We start from the raw sequence: 21,876 nt of genomic DNA on the forward strand, positions 1-21,876 counted from the left end.
TATCTTTAGCAAACACTGCTCTCTTTTACAGAATAAAAAAAAAAAAATACCATAGTTTCTTCTTGTACTTTTAGATTTAGTTGTTTTGCTCTTTTTATTTTAAAACAGATGTGTTTATTTGCAACTGCGCATTCAAGAGGCCATTAGAAATACACCATGTGAGAGCACACTGCAGCTCCACCATACTGCAACTCTACAGTACAGCAGATTAACTAACACCAAGCACTTCTGTTCTCCTAAGTTCCCGTAGATCCTTTCATTTTTCTACTAAGTCATATCTTATGAGCTTGTTGATATGAAATGCTGTTTTGCCATCACGCTCCCATATTCATATTCTTTTGAATAACTACAAGTTTTCATTAAAATTATTAAGAAAATGAGAGTACAGGTTGAACCTAGCCAGCAAAAAAGCTATGTGTTATTGCACACAGTGGGTCTTACTGTTCAAACTTCTTCCCTAACTAGTTAAGATGTCTGAGATATTTGCTGAGTGTCTTTTCTCTTTTTTAAGTTAGCTGAATACATTGTAATAAAGCTTTGATGCACATTCACAAGATGTGATTCACAGGGTTTGGGATGTCATTAGGTGGTAGGCACTAGTAAAATCACTTCTTTTGTTGTTTTTTTTTTTTGCAGTATTACTTGTAGAATTTTTGCTGTTTCAGTCTATTTCTCAGAACCAAATATTGACATAACAATTGCAGGTTATAACCTGCAACAGGTTATATTCCACTGCACTTGGGGAATAGCCCACAAATCATAGACCGAATGAAATATGGAACAGAAAGAGAGATTTGCCTCTTTTGAGTAATACAGCTCTTACGAGATCTGATTTATCCATAAACCCAACCTTCACATCTTCTGTGGACTACTTTCTGGGTTTTTTCAGGCTAATTCACAGCAACTGTCTGAAAAGCTCCTTTTCTTATTATGAAAAGTTTACGCTTTCCCTCTCAAATTCTCTGCGGGAAACTGCTGAAGGAAGCATCACACACACTAGCAGGGAGGCTGGAGGGCTGCCATCTCTGCTCCCCTTAGCAGGCAAGGTCCCCGTTCTGCCTGCTGCCTTGGATGGAGAGTTCTGCTGAGCCAGCAGAGTCCTGGGTGCACGGAGAAGGGTGAGCTCCCTGGTGGTGGTGCTTGGGGTCGCTGGGCTGGTCAGCCACGTGCAGGATCCAACAGGTGCCCTGGATAGGTGGTGGGGAGCACGGTGGCCAGCTGGGCTTCCCAGCAGCTCTGTGCTGTGCCCCTTCCCTGCCTCAGCCGTGTTTCTCAAACACCCCACTACCCACACCTCAGGCAGAAAAGAGTCCTAGTGCTGCCTTGCCCTGAGTCAGAGCTGAGGCCATGGACAGCTCGCCCTCGTGTCCCTGCATGCCTGGCCTGCGCTTGGGGAAGACGGGCAAACACAGTGCGCCGGCGCTCCGGTATGTCCCCCATTCTGACAAACGGGTTCATTCCTGCCCACACAGCCAGATCAAACAGTGTTCAGGAAACAATCTGGGATCCATATTAGCACTGGGTACCACGGCCACCAGAGCAGCGTAGTGTGGTGGGGGAGCTCTTCTTCTAGCACATTCCAATTGACAACAGCTGGTACGGCTCCGCTCCAAGCAGCTGCCTCCACCGCGCATTGCCTTGCTCTGTGGAAAGCTTTGTTTTGGCTAGGGACAAGTTTGTTGAGCTTTCTTGTGCTCAAGTCTCATACAGAGACTTTCCCTTTGCCCATGGCATGTGACCCTGCCAACTCACAGGCTCACATCCCCAACATGAAAAACAACAACTTTAAAAAAAAAAAAAAAGAGAAAAAAACTAAAAAAGTAAGGTTAATTAACCTCGTGTCTGTTCTCAGCAAAGCAAGGCTGCCACGGATAAGTAATAAAAATAGCCTCTCAATGGTCCTTGTGTCTGCCACAGTCTCACTCTGTGATCTTTCAGTCAAAACCATGAAAGCGGGAGGGGGAGGAGAGGCTGATTCGCTACTGTCCTTTTCTGGTGCATGTGTTCCCAAGCCTGCCTGGCTCTGTCCTTCAAATCATCTCCATCAGTAAATCATTTAGCTCAACCTGTCACTCTCGGCCATTGTGAGGAGACAAAAGCTACCCATTTAACCCCAACCATAGCTGATTCACGCGGTGGGGAAGGCAGGCTCACAAAGGGAGGCTAGCAGGGAAGGTGGCAGTTGGGTTCGATTTCGTAGACTGGTGCTGGTTTTCCCTCTATTTTTTTTCTTTTTATTTTTTTTTCCTCCCTTACCCTCTGTTATTTCAAATTAGCAGCACCTCTCATACTGGGATTGTTGTTTGAAGACCACATGTTTGTCAACAGAGCTGTTCTGCTTGAGTAATTTGACATCAGCCTGGCTTCAAAGGTTTGAAAGGGCAAGAAACACACATATCAGCATACATCTCTTACCCCTTTCACCTGGACAGTGTCTTGGACCATTTTTGTTTCTTAAGGAAAAAAAAAAAGTAGTAACAAAACATCCAGTTAGTCACAGGGAACCAGAGCTATTTCAGTAAACCTGCTATTTGGGGAAATCTGCACTGCAATTATCAGGTTCATTTCACCTGAACTATTGCTCTAAACTGTCAGCTAAAACTTTGAATCATAACCTCTGCCCAAAATATGCACCTCAAATGGGTATCTCTTGAGTTGCAACAGGTTGTTCTCTCTGCCAAGCAACCACTCTGCCCAGATATTTTAAAATTAAAAATTAGTCATTTGACATAGAAATCAACTGTTAACACTTCTTTCCCATAATGGCCCTGGGCAAAGTTTAATCTTCATATAACACCTCTCACCCATGAGCAATAAAAACCCTGAAAAACTAAACAGGCCATCAAAGAGCAACAAATTAACATTGTTGATCGTAAAATAAAATGCATAGAGAAACCAAGCAACACTGTGGATAGATCCAAGATTTGTTCCTTTTCCTCACCAAATTCCAGAATATCCCTGGTGAACATGAATCTGCCATGAAGCAAACTGTAATTTATATATAAAACATACCTGCAAATATCCACACTTTTTATTTCTAATGATACTGTTGTTAATCTAGTAATTCAGTAACTACCAAGCAAGTGGAGTGTTATGTTTTAAGGACCAAGCACTGAAGCTGACAAAGACTCACAAACACAAAATATGCCATGTCTGTGCTCCTCCAGGGATATTTCTAATTTTTGTTATGCATGTGAGATCCAAGAAATGACTATGTACTATACTTTTTTGTAATCTTTTAAATGTGTCTTTTAACAACAAGCAGTTCAGGATGTGGTTATTGCTCAGTGTGTTAGACATGTTTATTCTCCTGTTGGGCATTTAAAATGCCTTAACTCCTCTTTTCACTATGAATTGTGTGTCAAAATGTTGGTTTGGATATCAAATTCTCTCATAACCCTGTCATTAGGAAGAGTCTTTGTCTGCCTGAGTCACTCTTTTGATTCCTTTGTTTTGTTTCTTGTGTTCCCCTGACAGGTCTATCCTACACCTTTCTATAGCTAGCAGGGCAAAGCAGAGTTGGGAAAACATGTTTTGCATTACTGAGTTTGCAGTCTCACTGTAAGCTTTCTCACAGATTCCTCTTCAATGGAGGGTGGGGGAGAAAACATGCTTTTCCCTGAGACTACAGAGTATGTGAATTGTCTTCTCTTTCAACCTATGGGGCAGTCTTCCCAGATTTCAACACAAATGGAAGAAATATCTGATTTCCCATTCCATCTGGATTCAGTTTCTTTCTTCCTCTTTGTATAGTTTCTTAGAGACATTATGGAGCTCACTGGAGGGGCTGCTTACATACAGCTATGGCAGCGCTGGGCATACTGCCAGAATTTCACTCCAGGAGGCTGCAACAGGAATCTTTAATTAACTTGAACCAAAACACTGAATGGCAAAGAACAAAGGAGTGGGGCTAGAGAAGGAGAGGAGGAAGGGACAGAGCAGAAAATAATGTTTCCCATACTAAAATCTCCATTTTTGTTCATGGTATGACATGATCATCGTGTTGCCTTAAATGTATTTACAGGAGCATAGGTAATAATTCCCAACTCCTGTCTTTTTCAGTGAATTTTGCCTTTCTTTCTGCTCATGGAATTAAGATCTCTGATTGACCTTTGTTCAACTGACAGAATTCTCTTGACCCTTATATGAACATATAGTTTGATTACATATATCCTTTAAAATGTACAACATTCTAAATGTGAGATGACTGAATCTCTCACGTCTTGAGCATTGCGAAACTGCTCCGTAATATTGCGAGAGTGCACAGGAGTTCCAGACGCTGAACAAGATCCCACTCTGCACGGCATGGTACCAGTGTGGTATGTCCCTGCTCTCAAAAGTTTACATTCTAAGCATAAGCAAGAATTAGATACAGACAGATGAATAACATAACTACTTACTGAAACAGCATTGTTCATTGTTGTGAAATGTTTTCAAAACAGAATGGATAATGTTTCACACTCATTTTGCAGAAACATAGAAGACGCAAAGCAGCAGAAAATCAGGCCTGAAATACCTTTCTCACTTGAGCTCAAGGAAATGAGATGAGTGGTTTCTTTGCTGTCCATTTTCTGGTTAAATATGTGTGCAGAATAATTACTCTAAATGCAAAACTAATGGTGATTTCATGCATATTCATTCAAGTGAGTTTGTGATGTACTGTTCTAGCTAATGAGGCACAGTTGCTCAAATATTTGTAAAAACAAACATAGAAAGGACTTGTACATGCTCAACATGAACTTATTTATGCATTCAAAGGAATATTTGAGTGTGAATTGATTTGCCAGTTGGTGGCTTGGCATGTATTATATTTGCATCTTCTGGCTTAATGACATCCTAAAAGAATCCAGTTTGTGGTATCTCTGATGTGAACCAGTACATGGCAGCTGGCAACAAGCAAGGGAGTCCTTAAATGCATAGTACTGACCCACACAGAAATGTTAACGTCAACGTACCCAAATTCCAAGGAATTCGTTCATGCTCAAAAGAATACATATATTTTCCTATCCCAAATTTTCCAAAACAAATTAAACCCCCAAAAAGCAATCGTTAATTTCCTGTTTTAAACTGATGTTTGGTACTGCTGCCTAAACATTTATGGGAAAGAATTCACATTTCACTGGTCTGTAAAGTGATCATGTACTTACTAGATACAGTTTGAAAACTTGACATAGAGATAACTTCCAGAATCTCCTCAAAACAGAAGTTTCCACAAACGCCCTTGAGGTTGTGTCATGTTAGGGGCACCTGCAAAAGAATGTAAAAATCTTTAAAGTGAATATAACATCTTTGATAAGATCCTGCTTGATTTTACAGAGATTGGGGGTGTGGGATAAAAGAATCATTGAATATGCCTTAGAGTAAGCCTCTGAAATTTTTTTGAAGCTACCTTCTTTAGAAGCCATAGTACACAGAGAGCAGACTTAGGGAGCTGTTTTTATTATATTTAAACTTTTTTCTTATTTTCTTCATCTATCAATTTATTTATTAATACCTGTATCTATATTTATATCTATAACCTTTTTATTACTTAGATTCCCCCAACTTAAAAAGAGCATTGCATGAGCTGTACAAGGGCTGCATTTAGACTGAGGATCCAGTTTATACAACAAAATTTCTATCTGCCAAAATAGAAATTCTGCTCTGAGGTAGCATAGCTTAACTACAGAATAATTAACTCCAAAACATTCAATTAAATTTAATGGCATAAGCAGAAGAATTTCTCTTCCAAGTTTTCTCTCTCTAAATATATTTATATATATTTGTGTGTGTGTGCACAGATAGATACATATGTGGAAAGATAAATAGATAGATAGATAGACAGATAGATAGACAGATAATCTGATGGGTAACCAAAACACACCCAGTGAGAAACTGTGCATGATTATTGAAACTTGTGAAGAATGAGCATGATACAAATGTTGTTCTTCACCTAATCATTAGTTTGCTGGCTCGTTCTGGATTACATATGCACTAGAATCTGTTTTAAACATTTAAAGATGTTATATATATACAACAAAGGCATCATTAGTAATTTCTGGCCTTGCTCTGGCAGATGGATTTATTTTAGCAATATAAACCAATCTCTCAAGCAATATAGTCCAACTTAGAAGTTTCTGTGAAATCTTGTGTTGTTATTTACATTCCTAAAAATACCAAAATGAAAAATGGTTTCAAATCCAAAGTGACAGCAGAATAAAACCTTCTGAAATCCCTAATCAAGGTTCATTCCTCATGTGATAGGTTCCACTAACGGTAGAGATAGAGCTGAGGCAAAGTCAACTCACATTATTTTCATATGACAAATAGCCCTGATCATTTTGTACTGACTGATTTTTAATTGTGTTGAGTGTTCACGATTAAAAGCAAAATTATTGATGTGTATATTAACAACCTTTCACTACAAAAGTGAAAATGGGCTATCCTGTTCCATTTTCTTTCACACCAACTTCTGTTGGAATTTAACAATTCCCTTTTCTAATGAAAATTAGGCTATTTTGAGTAACAAATGGCTGTTAGAAATACTGAATACACGCAGTCACAATAAAGTTACCATCATTAGAAGTGTAAAAGTAATAAAATGCCTCGGCTCAAAAGAGATCACTTAACAGGAAGATTTTTTTTTTTCCACCTGACATATCCCCATGCTCAGCAAGATTTCATTTCATGGGAGCTGCTCACTGGTGTGCCAGTACTGCTTTCCAGTTTGCTTTATGACTACAATTCCCACTAGTTTCCAGGCATTTCTAAATGAGGCCCAACACTTCTCCACATTAAGGTTCTGCCTTACATCAGACTCCAGCAATTTTCACTTTAAAAAAAAAAATGAGGGGAATATCTGAGAATTCTCTTAGAGCAGAATTTAAATTAAATCTCCTTATTAATGATGTATGGATTTCTTTCATTGTTTAGGAGGCCTGTGAGCAGTTGAAAGAAACAAGAAGGCTTTTAGTAATGGGCACTAACAGCACCATTGTCCTTGCATGGAAGCTCTTGGCCATTCAGTGTCACAGGGTCAAAAACAATCCAAGCTCCCACACCAAAGCAGTCTGTAGAAGGCCACACAGACCTCACAACACTGATTCTTTAGAGCTTGGGTGGGTTTCTGTGAGTGATGTGTTAAGTTCAGCATTAAAAAGCAAAGAAATTAATTTTTAATAAATTTTACTATCATTCAGACTTCCCAAGTCCATTTTTGATTTTCTGAGTTAGGTTGGAACCAGCTGAAGTGTGAATTAGAATTATTATAAGACAGCTTTCTCTTCTAACACTTTTACTTCTGGCACATTCTCTGTCAAGCACTGGGCATAGTGTTACTGCCTTGCAAATAATAGTGATAGAAATCATGGAGGTATACAAAGCAGGGGAGGGGGGAGAGAAACAGGACTAGGAAAGAAATTAGTTTGAGTTCATGAACCTTATGAACTGCTGTATTCAATTGCTACGAAAATATTTGAGTCTCTTTTTATCTGGTTCTCCTCTCTTTTTCCTAGCTTTTGCAATGTGTGACCTGGATGGATGCTTTAAGTTGCAGATGGCAGTCAAAGAAGTCCCATGTACTTCAGAGGGAAGCTAACTGCATATCCCTGCAGAACTGCTAAATAAATTAAATCCTACATTTTGCTGCATTTTATCACCAACAACTAATATTGATTAATACAACTCCACAATCTGTACAAGTGCTAAAGCATGGAATTGTGCTGTCACAAAGCACAGAATCTACAGTGTTTTGTTGTGTCAGTGAATGAATGTGAAAACCTGAGAGCCCAAGTGTTGCCAATATACCAATATTATAAAAACTTCTTTTCGAAAAAACATGCTGTCCCATTCTCACTGTCAGAGAAATGTAATAGGATGGGAGAAATGAAAAGCTTCTCATGCACAAAATACTCGTCAATATTCCTTTTCTGAGTGCATGTAGAACACACAGCTATTTTTCTGAAGCTTACCTTCTCGTTCATGAAGCTTTAGTTCTCGCCCGGCTTCACAACCCCAGCAAGACTTTCTTTTCAGTCTTTACTATTACCCTATCACAATCTTTACCACATGAGTTTGAGAGAGAAGTTTTGTTTCCTGAGGTTTCAGAGATATTACTCTAAACTCAATTTTTTTTTTTCAGTCTCGCACCAGAACCACCATAGGAGACATTCGGAAGAAGTGGGAGCAAGGTTGGTAAATGAGGACTTCTATTTTTGACTGATGTTTTAATGCAAAGAATGTTTACCTCGTGTTTTGAGTGAAAATAATGGTAAACCACAGCAGTTCTGTTAGTGCTTTGTACAGTGATGTTCCTAGATGAAGCGAAATTTCTTTGTGAGGGGCTAACAATACTGCAGGGGGCCATCTTGCTTCACTGAACTGGAACATCCAGTCTTTTGAGAACACTCACACATTAAGTTGTAAGATTACTCTCACTATAGCAACCCCCTCCACTACAATCCTTTTTTTCCCCCGATTTTGTTTTTTTCCTTTCAAAAAGATGGTGTTTTATAAATTAACTCTGCCACTACCTATTATCTTCCTCAACACCTTCTATCCATTCTCTTCCTAAACCTCCTTCCCTTCGCATCCAGTTTCAGCTGGTTTTTTCAATGTTTGGCTGCTGCACTTAAGTTTTTATAGAGAGCTGATTTTTTACAGAACAGGGTGTTGCTCTTTATCCTTCAATATCAGTAAAATACCAAATTAAAAAATTCAGAGCACCTCTTGATTACTTTGATTCTCACTTTCTCTGTGAACTAGGCTTTGTCTTTCTGAACCTCTAGTGGAGTGATGGGGCAGTTGTGAATGAAAAGTAGACACTGTATGAATGGTTCCAGTCTCATGTATCCGACAAAACTGCTGCACTTTATTGAAGGTGTCAGGGTAAAATTAATCAGCTTGTTGTATAAGGAAAAAAAACCCTAAATATCAATGAACAGTTTCTGTGCCTCCAAGAAAGAACACCTGAAACAGTAGCATGACTGAAATCTAAGGAGAAGAAAGAAGGTAGATCTTGGAGCAGTCTTTGAAAGTCCAAAGAAAGCTGTTTGAGCCTGACCAGATGCATGGAAACTTCAAGGCTCGTGGATCCAGTACTCATATCCAAATTCAGCTGCCTCTTGAGCGGGAAAAGAGCCTCATCTTGCATGAAGACTTACTTGCAGTTAGTCAGAGCCATGGGGGCAATGATGGGTACCTGTCCTGAATATAACTGTTCCTGAACATTAGTGATTCTTCAGTCCAACATTAGTGATCCTTCAGTCCACAGATTCTTCAAAGGCAGGAAATGGGACCAAGAACACAATTTATATCCCTGTTTCTATTTTTGGCACAAACACACAAAAAGCCTATAAGGACATATTTATAGCAAAACACATTAGATATAGCCTAAGAAAAACATAGACTGGTTGTTTAAAAAAGTGAGATACACTGTAAGTATTTAACACAGTGAAGTTTATCCAAATAAAAATTTATCTTTTCTCTGACCTTTCTAGCTGACAAGTGAAATCCTGTTAAGAAACTGTGTCTAAAGAACAAGCCACAGACGTGAACTGAGCAGAGGCCGCAACCATTGCCTGACGTCTTGCATTCTATCTACAGAAGACTGAACTTTGGGTGTGGGAATCAGTAGTATTGTAGAATTTTTTGTTAGATGATAGTATAAGAAGAATATGACATGTTGGGAGCGGTGTTTGTTTTAACTGAAATATATGGTGCATGTCTGACCCAAGTACAGAAAGCAAAAGTCTAGGTTATGCAATGCACCTGAGAAGAGGGTTTCTAGACCTCAGTCACCGCAGGAAGGGAGGGCCATTATCTCCGGGGTGAAGTCTGTTTTTGTCCCTGGAGAAATGAAAAAATGAGCTAGCCAACCACATATGAGCTGGATTTAGGTTGCCGACCCTTGACTGGGTGTTGACAGAAGCTGGGAAAAGGAGGAGGAGGCTTTCTTGGCTTGAATTGTACGTCCTGCCAAAGCTATTTTGAAACTAAGTTGGAAATTTCCTTACGACACCACATGTGATAACAAAAGTGACCTTATAGGCAAAATATTTGACTTGCTGCTGCAGGAACCCATACAGTTCTTCTTATAGCTCAGTATAAAGAGCAAAAGAAAGAAGGAAGTGTACCATACTCTGCAGAACTGCACAATGCTATGAAGATTTTAAAGTATTTAGTCATACATCACCAATATGCAGTATCAAGGGACCTTAAATAAAATATCTAGTGTATTCTTCATTTCATTCTTCTTTTATGTGATCTTCTTTGTGATCCTCCATCAAAGGACTGAAGGAACAGAAATGGCCCCTTTAGCAAGAGCAATACAGTCTAATTTGGGGGCAGTAATATTAAACTGAAAAGTATCTTTTGCAGCAATAATTTTTAAGTTGCTCTGTAAATGCAGGATGTATTTTCCTCACTACACCTTCTTCTTGCTTCACATATTATTATGCCTGATCAGGATATCACTGTTCCTTTTCCATAGGAACAGTGCACTGAAATGAGGTGGCTGGTACAACTGGCTCAGGAGCAGGGCTGCCCTCAGCCAGGGCAGCCCAGTGTGGCAGGAGTGGGGGAAGCAGAAACACTTGGCACCTGACAGAGGAGCTGCCATTGCATGAATCCAACCCCTCCATACCACAGCTCCATCAGTCCCTGGTTCAGGCCACAGTTTTTAAATTACAGTAGAGCTGGCATTAGCAAATACTTGTTGCTTCCATGTGAAGAACAGTTTGGTGACCTCAAACCATTTCCTGAAATAGAAGCCACAGCACAGAATGATGCCTAATTGGGCAGTCTAAGGGCAAACTCTAGGATGTTTATCACTGCACAGGGTGATTTATCTATTAGCCCTAGGGATAGTCTATGGCAGATGACACTTCAACAGCTGGAAGAGCTGTGTCAGAAAGCTTGTTGCCCTGCACTTGGGCCTGTTTGGTACTGGCTCTGTGGCTGGAGAGAGGTGCCAATGTCAATGTTCAGAGAAAGAAACGTTAGAGTTCCAGTCAATAAAGGCTGCTGATGCCAGAGTCAGGCAGCTTTGGTCAAGCACTAAACTTGGAAGTCTTTTCCCCCAAGGGCTTCCCTTTATGTCTCTAAAACAAAGGAAAGTGAAATGAAAACAAGAAATCCCAACTATATAGCAGTGCATTATGAGACTAAGCCAGCTGTTGCTCTGATACTGTTACTTTTGTAGCCCAGCCTATTTGGACAGAAGGAAAAACCTAATTCTTCCTACCAAACCTGTTGCTTTTGATAGCTAGACAGGGCAATATATACTAGCATGATATTCTTTAGCCCTAAGAACCTACACACATATAATAGGAAGTCTGAGCTGCCAGCTATATATAATAGCTGAAAAAACATTTACTATTTATTTACCCCTGCTAGCAAAAAAGACTAGTGGGAGTAGTTTGACTAACTCTATTATTTAGCTACTCTTTCATTAGGTGCTTAGTTACTTTTAACACTTCCAAAAGTGAAGAAAGTTGTTTACCAAAGATTCAAGCTTTAGCAAAGATGCCCTGCAGCCCTGAACTTAGAGCTATTCACGCACTAGTGTTTTAATGAAAGCCAGGCAAGTATCTAACAGAGCTGGGGTGAGGCAGTTGTGGGGATGTTTATATTAAAATGCAATACAGCACCAAAGACAGCGATAGACACTAAATAAGAGGAAAGTCTTCTCTCCCTGCACTCAGTTAGCAAGCACATGGAAGTAATTATTGGCCCAGAGACGCATATCCATAATTCCCATTGTGCTTTGAGAGGCAGCACACCAGCCCTGCGCACCCTTACAGAGCGAAGAGAGTATTGGAATGCAAATCCGCACACCAAGCATCGGGATTTGCGTAGCCAGTATTCTCACAATGAGAGGCATTATCAATTAGAACAAGCTCCCAGACCAGGTCAGCAGCCATGGAGCTTGCAGGAGTTCATCAGCATGGGAAAGATTTGTAAGCAAAGCAGCCCTCCTGTCTTTAAAATAATTGATTTCTGTTCATGTCTGATGAAGCCTGAGCTTAATCCAGTGTGCTAAAATAAGGAGATGCTTCTTGAAACATATAAGGGCTACTCATAAAATTCAATAATGTGTTGTTGATATTTTGATAGACATTAGTTTTCAAAAGTTCATGGATAGTTCAAATAAAATTGTGGGTTGCTTTTGATTGGTCATAAAATGACGAAAGCCAAGAAGTTTGTTCTAAGAGCTGCATCAAGGAACTGAAGGCTCAAAGCTCTGTGCCATGTCAAGTTTTTTCTCTGCCCATGAACCAGACCACTTGAGGTGACAAAAGCAAGTGGGTAGGTGACAGGGCTGGAGATGCTCAGCTCCTGCCAGGAAGCATGATGTCCAAGCTTTCCTCTTTTCCCATCACATATGGATGACAGCCAGCAGTAGCTCTCCATCTCCTTCCCCAATGGCACTGCCTCCCTACTGCTTTCTGACCCCACACGATGTAGGTCATGGCTGCATTGCTAACTCACAGACCAGGCTGCCTGACATTGTGAGAGAGAAAAAAGACAAAGTTATTAGAAAATTGAGTGCCATGGACCCAGCTTCATGAATCAAAATGTAAAATGCCACAGGTCTTGATCCTAGACTCTTGCTCAAGGCAAGCAAGTCAGACTGTTTTATCATTTAGATTCAAAATCAAACATTTAATGGGCTGAGGTTAAATTTTGACTTGGGGCCATGGAAGATTACTGCTTGGATTTGAATCAAGCTTCTGGAAAATACTCAAATTTACATCCTCAGCACCAAAACACATTGTTGCAGACAACACTCAGCTAAGGGGACCCTGTGAAAGTCAGCACTTTCACATTCAACAGGGTCTCTCAAACTGGGACCCTTTACTCACACTGGAAAAACAGGTGACACTTCGGAGAGCACAGTAACAATAACTAATGGAAACACAAGATTCATACTCTGACCCAGACTCCTATGTGCTTATTTGAGGAAGAAAGAGATGTAATTACTGTGAATTTAGGCCGTTAGCTCTGCAGTTTTTCTCGCTCTGGGATAAAACCAGAAGGATCACCAACAAAATGGCTTTGCTAAATTCAGACTAATGACTCAAGGCAGTGCATAAACTAGATAGACTCGCAGTAGGTGCATTTAAAAGGTGTCAGTGTAGACTGTAAAATTGTTTTTCACAAAAATATAGAAATAATTCCTAGACTGACAGGGAAATAATAGATTTTTAACTTGAATTCTACTTTCAATGTTCCTTTTCATATCACACGATTTCAAAACAAAAATTAAAAACTGGAAGAAATCAGTTAACACCATATATATATATTTATGAATAGAATGTTGAAATTACTGTACTGAACTAGGTGCATGTGGAAATATAAAAATAAAAATACTGATGCTTTTTATCAGAAAACAATGCAGGAAATCAATAATGTAAGGTTTTATCATCCTTCCTGACAATAGAAGAAACAGATGTGCCAATGAACTCTTCTGGTAACTTTTTAACATGGAGACCATTTTCAGCAACTAAGAAGAAGCAAAAGCAGGGTCCAGTTGTTTGATTTCTCCCACATATTTCTCCCTGTTTTGCTGTTACTGCTGTTGCCTCACTCTCTAGGTCATAAATTGGAGTTGTTTATAGCTTAGAGCTCATCAGTGCTGTAAGTTTTCTTGGCACAGGGTTCCATGGGATAGTTTTGCCACATCCTTCACAATCCCCTCTTACTGGTGTGGCACTGTGACTTGAAAACAATAAAATAAGAAATTACTGTAGGAGAAATATCATTGCATTTCAACAGGATCTAAAAACTGAGTCACCACTAAGATTTAGCTGTCAAAAAATGATCCCAGAACCAAAAAGAAGAGCTCTGACCCTAAAGTGTATGATTGCATACACTTCAGAGCACACTGTCAGGCTGCTTGCTCAGAAGCACTGAAACTCCAGCGTCTGGTAACATGCTATCGCCCTTACAAATGATCTATTGTACTTTCTGCTCTTTGCAAACAGCACATGCAAACAGCCAGGTTCCAGCTTGTGTGGAGAAACAACTAGTAAACAATATCACTGATTGTGCTGCAGTATTTGTGGAAGAAGTTGAACAAAGAATTAGCAGTTAAAGTTCTACTAATGACAATGCAGTTTGGTTACCTGCAATCAAAGTAAAAAAAAAAAAAAAAACAACAACAACCAACCCAAACAAACAGTCACAATTCAGTCTGTGATTTCTTCATTTCTTCTTCATTTCCTAGATAAAATATTCTCCACTAGACCCTTGAGTGGTGATTGAAGGTCTACTCTCACAGCCTACACGTATGACAAAGGGAACATCAGTCCTGGAAAAGCACTTTTGTCCTGGGTTTGTCCCGGGTTTGTCCCCTGTCTCCCACATGCAGGCAGCACAGCTAATCTGCAGCGGTGGGCAAGCTCCAACTGAGTACAGTAATACAACACCTGGCCCAAGGATGTGAAACACCTCCCCTAGAAAGCACCGAGGTGTGAGGAATTGCTGCATTCCTTCTTCATCACAGTTTCCTTCCACTTTTTTTTTTTTTTTTTGTGCCAAAGGTGTGAGTGCTAGCCAGCAATTTCAGCTGTATGTTTTTGTAGCTTTCTAGGCCTTCTTCACTACAAGCTCGTTCAGAGATGACTGTTGGAATCACTGCTGTCACTGCATGTCCAAGGCATTATTGTCTTCTCTAGGCTCAGTCTTAATGCCTGTGTAGACTGCAAGTCATACCGAAGGTATTTTGAGTCACTGTTTGTTTTACCAGCTATCAAAACCTTTTAAGGAGCAAGATGGGTTAAAAAAATAGTGTAACGAACCATTAGCAAGTCTTTTCCTCTCCCCCACCCCTAATGTGCAGAATAGAGACCACTGAACCACGCTGCAAATGAACTGTAATAAAAAAGGAGGGGAAGGGGGAGACTGAGAAGCAAAACAATAAAAAAATCTGAGCTTCAGAAAGGTCATTTCTCAAAGGTCTATTGACATTGGTGAGGAAAGAAAACACATCAATGTTTTTAAGGGGTTAAATAAATATTTTCTAGATGAATATTAGGTGTCCATTAATATCTCTCTGTGTAGTCCACCGTAGCACCTATTCTTTAGTTATCCTATAGCCAAAATTGGGGGGGGGAGTGAGAGACAGAAAGGGGGACTTTCCTTTTAATTTGTTTTGCACTCTGATGGCTGAAGACAAGAAAAAAAAAAAAACTTTTCTGGCTCCTTTGAATGAATGGTCAAAGGTACCTTTGCGGCTCCTTCACAGGGTGAGCTAATCTGTGACAAGTGTAGCTAATCTGATAAGGCGGCCGCATGTGCGCTAATGTGCTAATATGGGGGATTCAGAGCAGCCAGCAGTGGGGAAAAACCTCCGCTTCCTAAATGGGCCCTCGCCTGCAATAGCCCTGGCAACATATGCGCATTTTAACACCCGCTTAACAGGGACACAATGCGGTGGCCTTTGTTGTGCGACACAGAGGCGCGATTCCCATGGTGGGAATTTCTGCCTCACAGGCGACATTCTTTCAGATGGGATGCAGGGGCTGGTGGCCTGGGACGGCCCGGAGCAAGGCGGCACGGCTGGGCAGAAAGGTTACGCGGACGTGCGTGAAAGGAAAGCCCCTCCGCTTATTCCTGCGTTGAAAATCTGGGTATTTCGTCTTGGGTAGGGAGAGAAAGAGGCAGAGAAAGGTGGGAAGGAGGGAGGAATTGGTTTAAACATGTTGGATCAGGTCCCTAGCCAGAATAAAATTAGCGCCTAGATTATAGTGCTTTATCTAAAACAGAGGCTGACACCAGTTTGTAATGTTATGATATGTTCTATTTTTTAGATTTTCCTTGGAGAAGAATTCTTACGTTTTCCACTGGGAAGACTAAATGTCAGTTTCTTGTCCCCCTGATTGTTTTACTGCACCCTCGGGAAAATCTGTGTGAGAGAGGATTAGCAATTTACTTTTAGTCTAGACCGTGCAATAGGGAAGAGGACTTCATGGACACTGACACCTTAAGAGACAGGCTGTCAAGAGACTTCAACACTGGTCATGGTTGTGGTGCCTCTCTGGACAAATAAATATGTGCCCTGCAGACTGCTCTGGATCCTGGTTGGTTCCCAGTGTTGCTCTGTTTTCATGTATCCCACAGCCTAATGGAAAATGGATAAAAGAATGTGAACCAATGTATGTCTGGAGACAAAGTCTGCTCACCTAAGAGGGCAAGTTTGCTAACAACCTCTTGTGACTGGGGAACAGACCAGGGCTTACCAGCCACACTCATGAGTGTGCCTTTGTCTGCTTTCCAGTATGGCTGCTGTCAAAACAGCACAGTTACTGTGAGCCTGACCAAAGCACATGGACAATGAAAAAGCACAAACAAAAATACAGAAAATTCCATTTAAACAAAAGAGTAAAATTTTTTTACCGTGAAGGTGACGAAACACTGGAGCAGGTTGCTCAGAGAGGTTTTAGAGTCTCCCCTGTTTGGAGGAAAAAACCTAACTGGTCAATGTCTTGCCCTAGTTGACCCTGCCTGACCCAGGTAAGATGAGGTGATCTGCAGAGAGCTCTTCCAACCTCTGCTATTCTGTTGTTCTGTCAATCCAAGACCTCAGTGGGTTCCCCTTCCGCAAGTCTCTTTCAGAGTTATTTTGACTGACAACACAATGACAAAGGCAAAGCAATGCCAATATTAGCTCCTTTTATCTCAAACAATATTCCTGCTTTATCACAATAAAAAAAGTTAAACTCTAGGGACACCTCAGCTGCAAATATGTCCTCAGAAAAGTGTTCATCCAGAGCAACTCAGAGTCAGAGCAGGTTGGTCCAAGACATGGAACCAACTTGGCTGAGTATTCCCATAAGAGAATGGCTCTAGTTTTAAAGTTGCAGGCTTTTTAGCCGTCTTCCATTTAAATCATATTCCCACATCAGCCACAGGCAGATAGCAGAGCTGAAAAAAGGGACATTTGTCAAAGACTGAGTAGGGTGTTTGGGATACATGTAAAGCAATATTATCCCAGATACTTGACTTGTAAGATTTTTCTCAGCTCTCTGAAAGTATTGGTGAGCAAGAATAACTGTGGCATGTTTCTAAATATGTAAATGGACAAATCTTATTTATTCCTTTCCACTTTGTTGAATTCAGTGATACTATTTTATGTTTGAGTTTTGAATGCATAACAATTGACCCCTACTGAACAGTGACGACATTTCCTCTCAGAGGAAGTCCTGAGGGAAGGAAGGTCCCGCATAAACAAACTTCCACTTAGTACAATAGAGCAGCCCACGAATGTGACCATTTTTTCAGGGCATGGGTGAGGCTGACACTCTCTTCCTGCTCATGTAGGCCAGGGCTTATCGCAGTCCTGTTTCCCTGTAATTTAAATGCTTGCATAGCTTCTACTTCATTTGTATTTTTCCCCACACAGTGCAGATGTATCCCATTTTCCTGTTGCTGTGGAACACAGCCACAATTTCCAACCATGTTACATAAATGACCATCTGTGGTAAAAAAAATGCTGATGCACAAGATTGCAGTGTGAGAATTTAAGCTAGCTAGCAAAATTTAGGCTATTAATACTTCTGACACTTCCTGAAAATAAAGGCAAAATGCACAGTTCCCTCTGTTTTAGCGTACTGCTGTTGTATGACAGCCACAGTCTCTGCGTGTTGGGAAGAATCTCCAGGGAAAAGTTAAATAAAACCTAGTTGCCTATGCCTAGCTTTCCTTAAGCTTTTCAGTGTACTAAAGGCAGATTAAACTAATCAAAAGTTATTATACTGATAATGAGAGTGGTATCTAATTACATGTAACTAAAGAGGAATACTAAGATTTCATTAGCGTGTTTTTGGCATCTTTGCATTTGTTAGCTCCCAGAATCAGCAGTGCTGAAAATACTGAAATCCATGGCACAGATCTCTGCAGCTTGCACAACAGTTGTAATAGTAGATGGTGGCAGTAGTAAATTGCCAGTGCTCGTGTGGATGGGCATAAGAGGAAATAAAGATCCTCAGTGACTTTCACAGACACATGGTGCAGTCCCAAGTGCTAGAGGGGCACAAGGCTGGCATTTCTGTGATCACCCCAAGACTGACACTTGGCGCCTCATCCTCTTCAATATACTACTGTAACAATCTTTTCTCTGCCTCTGACTCCTCATCCTGTGGTCACTCATCTCCCACAATGAGTGTCTCTTCTTTTCTAAAGTGTCACCCTGCCCAGACAGCCCCAGCTGTCCACTGGCTCCATATCAGATTTCACTTTCCCCTACCTTCTTGATTTCTCTAAGTTCTCCTAGTTTGATTTAAAGTTCCCTTCAATCCACTTTGGTATTTTGAAATTTAAAGCCACAGTGACCCAAATTAAATCTTTCCAGGGTAATTGATTAAGAGTGAAACAGTGCATGTTTTCTCAGGGTTTTGTCTATTTTCCACAAACATTGCACTACTATGTTTGAAATTTGTGCAAAAAACAAAAACAAACAAACAAACAAACCAAAAAAAAAAAAAATGGGCTGACACACATACCCAATGGATAAAGTTTGTGAAACCTATACACCAGAATCAGATGTGTTTGCGTAACCTTAATGACTTGTTCTGATAGGCACACACAGTAATATACACACCCAGTCTTCTGATAGTCATGCCTGAAGTACCCACAAAAAATCAGCGTATTCGTGCACCAACAAGCAAGTGTGTGTACGAAACAGAGCTCTGGGTGTTGCATGTATCTGCATGCACTCTGGTGCTGGCTTTCTCCAGTGTGCACTTTGCACATACACTGATTTTTACGCTCTTACAGAACACTTTGAAAGTATCTGTGCTCACTCACACATAAATTCTGAGGCCTTTTAGCTGCAGCCCTTGAGGACACGTCAAACAGCTTTCAGCCCTCTGTCAGAAGATTTTTCTACTGTTAATTTCTACAGTTGATTTCTATGAGTTACAGAATGGGATTTTGTTCATTCATAAACAGCAGCAATAGGCAGACATCCATTAATAATAGATTAATAATAATAAACAGTACAAGGAGCAGAGCAAATCTAGCAACCTAGAGAAAATGAATAAAAGCAATGAGGTTTTCTTTACTGGTGAAATGAAGATTTAACTTCATTTGAATTTTTTTCCTTTTCTCATGTATTTTTTCTGTATACAGGAAACTTTTGCTTTGTGGTCTAAAGAAAAGAATGTGAATGAAAAGTACATATTTCACATAAATATGATCACACACAAGAGACAAGTAGTATTAGTTTCTCAAAATTTTAGACACATCTCTGCAAATTAGGCCAGATTTCCTTTTAATTTTACAGAAGTGGTTATACAAGTTTCTGCAATTTTCTCAGTAGCCACTGTAAACTGCTTGTCATAACCTTAAGAGATTCTGAGAAATCAAAGCACCTACAAAACCACTGCTTTGGTATTCTTTTGAGTAAAATCAAACATTCTCAGTATGCAGGTCTGGAAAAACAATGAATGCAAATGTCGCATTCAGCCATTCACTTTTAGTTCAGAATGCATGTTTTTCTGCCAAAGAACTGTACATGGTATATAATCCTTAGCTCCTTCAGGATTTTAATCGGCCATGAAGCATGTGGTAAAAAGGTAAGTGTTCTTTAGAATCATTAACTTGCCTAAAGCAATGTGGATGTTCTTTATTTCTTTCTTGAAAGACAAAGAGCATCTGAAAGTAGTTAACAGCCCAAACCCTGTAGTTTGCTGAGGCAGCAAGAAATGAACCTGGAAATGTCCCTGCAGGGCTGAGCTTTATGTTAATTAGTCAATTCCCAGGGCAGTGCTTGTATCGACAAGAGTATGTTATTGTTCTGTTTCCTCAGTACCGAGAATGGAAGAGAACAACATATAAATTAATTTATTTATCATCACCAGAAGCATCAGAGAGATTGTGTTATAGCAAAGCTACAGCAGACAGAAAAATTGCAGAAACTCCTATTCTGCTCTCACTCCAGTGAGAGAACAAAACTGTCCTTTTAATGCAATGCTGCTCACTGCAAAAGGGATTCCTTTCAGAATATCAGAAGTCTTAGGTCAAACTCTACCTTGTAAAAAGCCCATTCAGTGGCATTCATGAAGAGTGGGGCTTTTAAAAGTACTGGACTCACCCTGCTCCTGGTGCTGAGGGAGGGTAAGACAAAACCACCGGAAAGCAATCCAGAAGAAAAGTAGCTGAGGATTTGCTTTCTTCTAAGGGAGTTGTGGAGCAGCTCAGCCTGGAGGACATGGCACTGCTGCTCACCTTGAGCCCCAGCCAGGATGGTGCACTGCCCAGTAGTGTCCAACCAAGATCTGGAAAAGCAATGCCTGGTGTGGCACCAATCCCTCATGCTGGATTATTGTGGCCAGATCCTAGAAACATAACCACTGTATGGGATTTTAGACACACAGCTGAGGACCTGCAGAAGACAGCATGAACTCTGTATAGTTCTGTCCATTGCAGTATTGCTTAGCTCTCTCCATTGCCATTTGCTCCTGGGATCAACTCACATGCTGAACAAGGGTGGTGGAAATTGAAAGGGGAAATGAGAAACTACAATAGAGCTCCACAGCTAACCCAACTGAAAACAGAGACTTCATTGAAAAAAGTGAGTTTTGGATAAGGGTTGACAGAGGCCTCCCTTCTGCTAAACCTTTGGCCTGCTAATATATCCAGAACCATTCTCCAGCTCTGGGGATGAATGACTGGACTCCCATAACATGCCCTCGTCTTTGTACTCAAATCCAGTTGCCATACCAGTGGCAACTTGGGAAGAGCTTCAGTTCCATAACAGGCACCCGAAAAATGTTTGGTCACTAACTGGGAGAAGCTGGACAGCACAAACCAAAACTGGGCCAAAAAAGTGTGAAGAAGGAAACAGATTGTTTGACAGTGCTCAAAACCATCAGTTTGCCATGAAAAACAGAGCCTTTGGAGTAGCATAATGAGATACTTTTCAGTCCATTCCATATACTATGTCCAGAGACTGTTCTAGAAAGAGCCTAATTCAAAGCACATCAAAATTGTTTTCAGTTTTCCCAGAGGTTTTAATGGGCCTTGCAACCCAGTCTCCCACATTTGATAATAATCAGCATTTTTCCTAGAACATACCAGAAATCTAAATTAAAAAAGTGTTCTCATAATTTTGAAATCCTCATCTGGGTCTGTTTCTGATTAAAAAACCAATTAAATTCATTTTTATTTTGCTCCAATGAGTACATACATCTTTGGTTATAATAACAGAAAGCAGAAAAAGATTTTTGAGGTGATATTTCCAGTGATGAGTTCCAAATTTTTTGTAGGGGGTAGCATGAAAGAATGGAGAGTGAGGGTTTTTTAAACTAAAATAACAGTTAATCTAGCTTGAATGTTAATTGTGCTAACTGATTTCTTTTCATAAGGTCTGAGACTTTCCAATATATGTTCTTTCAGTTTGTGTACAATATTTAAAGGTTTGTTATAAAACAAGTTACACAGCACAAACCCATCTGTGTAGCCTAACTTGTTAGTCTTTCTTTCTCATACGCTAAACAATGAAAAGCCACTTCCCATAGAACTATGATGCACATTATTTCTGTAATCTTGATATAATTTAATTTCTACCACAGACTTTGTGTGTCCTTGTGCTTTTCTGGGATAAAATTTTCAGAGAATCAAAATCCTTAAAAAAGTAATTCATCATCTGGTTCTGGTTACACAAGCGGCCCAATTCTGTGACCTTCAAACCTTCCTCCCCCTCAAAGAAAGCAATAAGAATGTAAAGCAGAGAGACAGACTTTTAGAGGTATTGAGGCTCTGGCTCCTGCTGACTGTTAAAACAATCTCATTCTCAACACAGCACAGAATATATGCTATGCCATACACTGGTGGGGTCTCAGTTTCCTCATTCACTTTGATTTCCTCTTATTGATAGATGCAAGTCCTTCACAA

General features: G+C 40.2%; 1 long non-coding RNA gene across 3 annotated transcripts in view; it reads right to left on the reverse strand.

The window, feature by feature from the left end:
* Positions 1-21,876, reverse strand: part of LOC108449240 — a 76,312-nt gene that overhangs the window by 28,952 nt on the left and 25,484 nt on the right. For all 3 annotated transcript variants that reach the window (XR_001865393.1, XR_001865391.1, XR_001865392.1), the window contains one exon: positions 5,148-5,247. This is a non-coding gene — a long non-coding RNA (uncharacterized LOC108449240). The remainder of the gene's footprint in view (positions 1-5,147; positions 5,248-21,876) is intronic.

Source organism: Corvus brachyrhynchos, unplaced genomic scaffold (assembly GCF_000691975.1).
Source record: "Corvus brachyrhynchos isolate BGI_N302 unplaced genomic scaffold, ASM69197v1 scaffold258, whole genome shotgun sequence".
Lineage (NCBI taxonomy): Eukaryota > Metazoa > Chordata > Aves > Passeriformes > Corvidae > Corvus > Corvus brachyrhynchos.